Genomic DNA, 7,191 nt, shown 5'->3' with positions numbered 1-7,191 from the left:
CCGATTAGATGCCACTGTCAATCACAACTTCTAGATGGATAAAAGAGGCCGAGGCCCCTCATTAACCCATCGGCTCCCTGCGATCCTGGCTGACGATCGTTATCACAAGCTGAGATCAAGTAATGATTACGGGGTACAGCGGCCTGCCATTTTTTGGGTAAAGATACAAACTACCCAGGCAATCAGTGATCGAATTTGCAGCCATAAGTCCACCATTAGGTGGGAAAAAACATGGCTTCCACTGCCCGCTCATTTCACAGAGGCCCGACATAACGTGTCCAGATCATTGAAAAAGTTCCCAGGCCCAAGAGAGGTGGCAATCACATCCGCATACTCAAACCACGTGGGACTTTTTGGATTTACACTCTGGACACTTTACATCCTAAAGGCCTCAACCGTGAGATAGATTGGCTAAACTAATCAGTCGCCCCATGATTCTATACTGACACCTTCCCTGGCGGTAAGATATAAGATATCATTTTTGGCTAAATATAACCGATTTTTTTCATTTTTTCATTTTCTATTTTGATTATTATCTTTATTTATTTCTTTTATTTTTCTCATCCCATTATAATTTATTTCCTAATTTTTCACATTTATTTCCCATTTTATTTACTTTATTTTCCAATCATCCATTCACTTTCTCCTCTTATGTATATTTTTCTTTCAGTTCTTTTTTCCTTAATTTCTTTTATTTCAGTTTGGACTCCTGCAGTGTTCCGGATTTATGGTGTCATTTTACTGTAATTACTTGCTTGTGTTTAGCATTACAATTATTGTTATATATTGTGCTCCAGTTCCTAGTGTCCCTAATACACACTTCGGTTGTACCTCATTGCTACAGACTGAGCCCTGTATTCCTTGTAAGCACGGGCGTCCCCTGACACTACTTTCCATACAGCGATGTGGCCACAGTCTTACCAGCCCCTGGGCGCTCTCAGCTATTAAAAACCTCTCAAGTCCGAAACTGCGCTTTATTGCGCATGCGCAGACGTCCAACGCCATCTTTTTGGTGTCTAGCCCATACAGAGCGACACCGCCGCGCTTTACTGCGCATGTGCGGGCGTTTTACCTCGCTTCCAGCCACATGACCGGTCTAGGCTCATATATGAACGCTGTGTGTGTCACAGCGCTCATTCACTGCTCAGGCACGGTGTTGCCTGCATCCCCCCACTGAGCCACCAATGATCGTAAGTACTGTTTTCCTTGGGCAGCACCTCACACCACCAGGGATTACACATATGTCATGATCCAGGTTGGATTATGACAGATTTTGCACAAGTAACCTTTTTTTTTTTTCTTTAAGCTGTTTGATTAAAGATCGTTTTGCCCCCGGTGGCCATTAGGGTTATTAGGGTCATTACACTGTGGTTGTTTTAGTTCTAGTTTTGCCCCCGGTGGCCGTTAGGGTCATTGCACTCTGGTTACTTTAGTTGCCCCCGATGGCCGCTAGCGTTATTGCACCTGATAATGAAGCAGGTGTGATTCCCTGGCTGCTACCCATGAAGGAGTAGCAGGTGGTCTCACTCACTGTTGGTGATATTGCTCATTTCCAACCAAGTCTGGTGAAGGAAGGAACTACAGAGAGGAGTTCCTGGAAGCTCAGGGGAGCTCTGGTGTAATAGCTTCAGGTGGAAGCTGAATTCAGGTGTCGAGCTTCAGGGGTGAAGCTGAACTTTAGTGTTGTACTCTGTTGCTGGGAGCAATAGCAACAGAGCAAAGGTAAGTGGTGTTTTTCCCTGTTTGTGACTTTCCTTGTGTGTGTATTAGTGCAGTGGTGGGATTAGTTTCTGCACCATCCAATTCACTAGAAATGGATAGGTGCAGGGCGAGCTAGGGATTTGATGTATCCAGCTTATAGCCAGGTGCGGAACCTACCTAGGGATCGTCAGGAGTGTAGGGACACTGACTCAGGGGAGTGCAGGAGGTCTCCACGTCCCTGTTCCCTATTGCAGGGCCCTCCATTGTAACTCTGTGTTTCCCTTAACTCTGTTTAAATTCACCCTGCTGAAGGCGATGTATCCAGGGCCACGGGTGTTATAGAAATTTGCCCTGCTGGAGGCGGTGTATCCAGGGCCACGGGTGTTATAGAAATTCGCCCTGCTGAAGGCGATGTATCCAGGGCCACAGGTGTTATAGAAATTCGCCCTGCTGGAGGCGGTGCATCCAGTCACACGTGACATTACAACATATTTATCCAGACTTGTTTTCTATCCCATACAGCTTTGGCATACTCTCACAACTTCAGCACCTCTGGAACCTGGACCACCAGCCATATTGGTATGCAATATCAATCAGACTAAGCATATTAGCGATACCTTTTAAAAAGCTGCACTAGCTTTCACATTCCAATATGATCTCTCCAAACAGCAGTGCTAGCCTCTTGTACTATATAAGACATAAGTTTTTCCTGACTTGCATACAGTGCCTTGCGAAAGTCTTCAGGCCCCTGGAACTTTTAAACCTTTTCCCACATATCACGCTTCAAACAAAGATACCAAATGTAAATTTTTGGTGAAGAATCAACAACAAGTAGGACACAATTGTTAAGTTAAACAAAATTTATTGGTTATTTTACATTTTTGTGGAAATTCAAAAACTGAAAAGAGGGGCGTGCAATATTATTCAGCCCCTTTACTTTCAGTGCAGCAAACTGACTGCAGAAGTTCCTTGTGGATCTCTGAATGATCCAATGTCGTCCTAAATGACTAATGATGATAAATATAATCCACCTGTGTGTAATCAAGTCTCCGCATAAATGCACCTGCTCTGTGATAGTCTCAGGGTTCTGTTTGATGCACAGAGAGCATCATGAAGACCAAGGAACACAACAGGCAGGTCCATGATACTGTTGTGGAGAAGTTTAAAGCCGGATTGAGATACAAAATGATTTCCAAAACTTTAAACATCCCAAGGAGCACTGTGCAAGCGATCATATTGAAATGGAAGGAGTATCATACCACTGCAAATCTACCAAGACCCGTCCGTCCCTCTAAACTTTCATCTCAAACAAGGAGAAGACTGATCAGGGATGCAGCCAAGAGGCCCATGATCACTCTGGATGAACTGCAGAGATGTACAGCTGAGGTGGGACAGTCTGTCCATAGGACAACAATCAGTCGTACACTGCACAAATCTGGCCTTTATAGAAGAGTGGCAAGAAGAAAGCCATTTCTCCAAGATATCCATAAGAAGTGCCGTTTAAAGTTTGCAACAAGCCACCTGGGAGGCACACCAAACATGTGGAAGAAGGTGCTCTGGTCAGATGAAACCAAAATCGAACTTTTTGGCAACACAGCTCATCACCCTGAACACACCATCCCCACTGTCAAACATAGTGGTGGCAGCATCATGGTTTGGGCCTGCTTTTCTTCAGCATGGACAGGGAAGATGGTTAAAATTCATGGGAAGATCATAGAATCATAGAGTTGGAAGGGACCTCCTGGGCCATCTGGTCCAACCCCCTGCTCAAAGCAGGATTCGCTAAATCATCCCAGTCAGATGTCTGTCCAGCCTCTGTTTGAAGACTTCCATTGAAGGAGAACTCACTTCTCGTGGCAGCATGTTCCACTCATTGATCACTCTGTCAAAAAGTTTTTTCTAATATCTAATCTGTGTCTCCTCCCATTCAGTTTCATCCCATTGCTTCTAGTCTTTCCTTGTGCAAATGAGAATAAAGATGATCCTTCTACAATGTGACAGCCCTTTAGATATTTGTAGACAGCTATTAAGTCTCATCTCAGTCTTCTCTTTTGCAAACTAAACAATCCCAAATCCTGCAACCTTTCCTCATAAGACAGGGTTTGCAGTCCGGTCACCATTCTGGTCGCTCTTTTCTGAACTTGCTCCAGTTTGTTGAGGTCTTTTTTACAATGTGGTGCCCAAAACTGGACACAATATTCCAGATGAGGTCTGACCAAAGAGGAGTAGAGGGAAATAATGACTTCACGTGATCTAGACTGTATGCTTCTGTTAATACATCCTAGAATTGCATTTGCCTTTTTTGCTGCTGCATCACACTGTTGACTCATATTCAGTCTGTGATCTATTAGTATACCCAAGTCTTTTTCACATGTGCTGTTGCTTAGCCCTATTCCTCCCATTCTGTATATGCTTTTTTCATTTTTATTGCCCAGATGTAGTACTTTGCATTTTTCCCTGTTAAAAACCATTCTGTTAGTTGCTGCCCACTTCTCCAGTTTATTTATATCTTTTTGAATCCTCTCTCTCTCTCTCTTCTCTAGTATTAGCTATCCCACCTAGCTTTGTGTCATCAGCAAATTTAATCAGTTTACCCTCAATTCCTTCATCTAAATCGTTGATAAAGATGTTGAACAATACAGGGCCCAGGACAGAGCCCTGTGGTACCCCACTTGAGACATTCTTCCAACTGGATGTGCAGCCATTTACGACCACTCTTTGGGTCCGATCACTAAGCCATTTATGAATCCACCTAACAGTTGCCTTGTCCATTCCATACTTAGTCATTTTTTCAATAAGGATTGTATGAGAGACTTTGTCAAATGCTTTGCTGAAGTCAAGATATACTATATCTACAGCATTTCCTTGATCCACCCAATCAGTGATGGATGGATGGATGGATGGATGGAGCCAAATACAGGACCGTTCTTGAAGCAAAGCTGTTGGAGTCTGCAAAAGACCTGAGACTGGGACGGAGATTTGTCTTCCAACAAGACAATGATCCCAAACATAAAGCAAAATCTACAGTGGAATGGTTCACAAATAAACGTCTCCAGGTGTTAGAATGGCCAAGTCACAGTCCAGACCTGAATCCAATCGAGAATCTGTGGAAAGAGCTGAAAACTGCTGTTCACAAATGATCTCCATCCAACCTCACTGAGCTCGAGCTGTTCGCCAAGGAAGAGTGGGCGAGAGGTTCAGTCTCTCGATGTACAAAACTGATAGAGACATACCCCAAGCGACTGCAGCTGTAATCGCAGCAAAAGGTGGCGCAACAAAGTATTAAGTGACAGGGGCTGAATAATATTGCACGCCCCACTTTTCAGTTTTTTAATTTCTGCAAAAATTTAATATAACCAATAAATTTCATTCAACTTCACAATTGTGTCCCACTTGTTGTTGATTCTTCACGAAAAATTTACATTTGGTATCTTTAGGTTTGAAGCATGATATGTGGGAAAAGGTTGAAAAGTTCCAGTGGGCCGAATACTTTTACAAGGCACTGCATATAGCTACATTCCTATAAGAGTCCATTTGCGTATTTTACTGGATCATCATGCCTCCCTTTATCCTCACCTACAGGATAACCTTCTTCTTTTGAAATATTGTCTGGCAGTGACACTAATTTCCGGTGATTACAGACCCTCTACTTTAAAGGGGTATGACATTATTACAATAAACTCTATATATGCTAATATCTGCTGCCATTTTATCCCTTTTTCTTGTATAAGGCGTCTCTTACTCTCTAGTGATCCTATTGTAATACGTTTTAGCAAAAATGCTCTTTTTTTGGATATATTTGCTCTGTGTATATGTTAGCAAAAAAGGAAGAAAAAAGCGACCAAAAGCTCAACTTTTTATATAAAAAAGGTATAAATTTTATTGTTAAATGACAAAGAACATTAACGTAGGGGAGACACAAGGTGCATATGTGCATACAGACAAAATTACCAAAAAGGGTACAGGTAATACAGGGCACCGAAGATAATAAGCATTTAGAAATCTGTACATATAGATACAAGATATCAATAGATGGTTACACACACACATATGTATATATATATATATATATATATATGTATATATATACACACACACATACATACATACACTGGATAGGTCATATAATGTACTGGCCAGTAGAATGACAAGCGTATCATCAAAATCATAAAGCCACCACAACAGAAATGGTCTTACCCGGATAATGATAGCGATACTCTGGTGCCTGCACCCACCCCAACGCGCGTGAGTTGTGACGACTGGAGGAGATGTGAGGGAATGGGGTCAGTATTGCATGTAGTTGGATGAGAAGAAGAGAGGAGCCTGGATCAAATGTGGAGAGTGAGTCAGGGGAAATGCAGGGAGGGATAGGAGTCACTGCACTTGGTGGCTGGGAGTGGATTTCCTGATGGATGTTATCTATTTTCTCTATAAAGTGGGAGGCCAGGTCAACAGCACAAATGTCTGTGATAGGGGCTTGTGCTTTTGGCCTGAGGAGGGAGTGAAAGGTGTCAAAGTTTCTTGGGGTTGTTGGGAGTTACCTGAACCTGAAATCGCACTGGTGTTACTTGAACCTGAAATCACTCTGGTGGTGCCTGAGCCTGAAACCACTCTGGCGGTACCTGAACCTGAAATCGCTCTGGTAATACCTGAGCCTGAAACTGCTGTGGCGGTGCGTGAACCTGAAATCGCTCCGGCACTACCTGAAATCACTCTGGTGGTACCTGAGCCCGAAACCGCTCTGGCGGTACCTGAACATGAAATCACTCTGGCGGTCCCTGAACCTGAAATCGCTCTGCCAGTACCCGAGCCTGAAACTGCTCTGGCGTACCGCCAGAAATCACTCCAGTGTTACCTGAGCCTGAAATCGCTCTGGCGGTACCTGAGCCTGAAACCACTCCAGTGTTACCTGAGCCTGAAATCGCTCTGGCATTACCTGAAACCGCTCCGGCGGTACCCGAACGTGAAATCACTCTGGCGGTCCCTGAACCTGAAGTCGCTCTGGTGTTACTTGAAATCGCTCTGCCAGTACCTGAGCCTGAAACCGCTCTGGCGGTACCTGAGCCTGAAACCGCTCTGGCGGTACCTGAGCCTGAAGCCGCTCTGGCGGTACCTGAGCCTGAAGCCGCTCTGGCGGTACCTGAGCCTGAAGCCGCTCCGGCGGTACCTGAGCCTGAAATCACTCTGGTGTTTCCTGAACCTGTCAGGAACACCGCACTGCACTTGCTCACTGAGCCAGTGCGCGTGTCCTGAGTAGAACAAATTATGCTCAAAGATACCTGTGGAGCGGGGCATCAGCAGTGGAGAAGCGTGCTTCAGGCAAACAGGACCAGAAGCATGTGACTGCTGGGGCAATGTCTTGGGGCGGAGACAAGCCACGGCGCTCCGGAGACTGGCGCTTGGGCTAGAGATGCCCAGAGAGTAGTCGGGCAGGTGCGGGTCTCAGCCAGGAGATGGCGCGGTACAGGAGGGGCAAGACAAAGACGTGGT

This window comes from Dendrobates tinctorius, unplaced genomic scaffold, assembly GCF_039654945.1.
Source record: "Dendrobates tinctorius isolate UK_male_01 unplaced genomic scaffold, ASM3965494v1 ptg000251l, whole genome shotgun sequence".
In the NCBI taxonomy this organism is placed as follows: Eukaryota; Metazoa; Chordata; class Amphibia; order Anura; family Dendrobatidae; genus Dendrobates; species Dendrobates tinctorius.
This window is presented reverse-complemented; position numbering follows the sequence as displayed.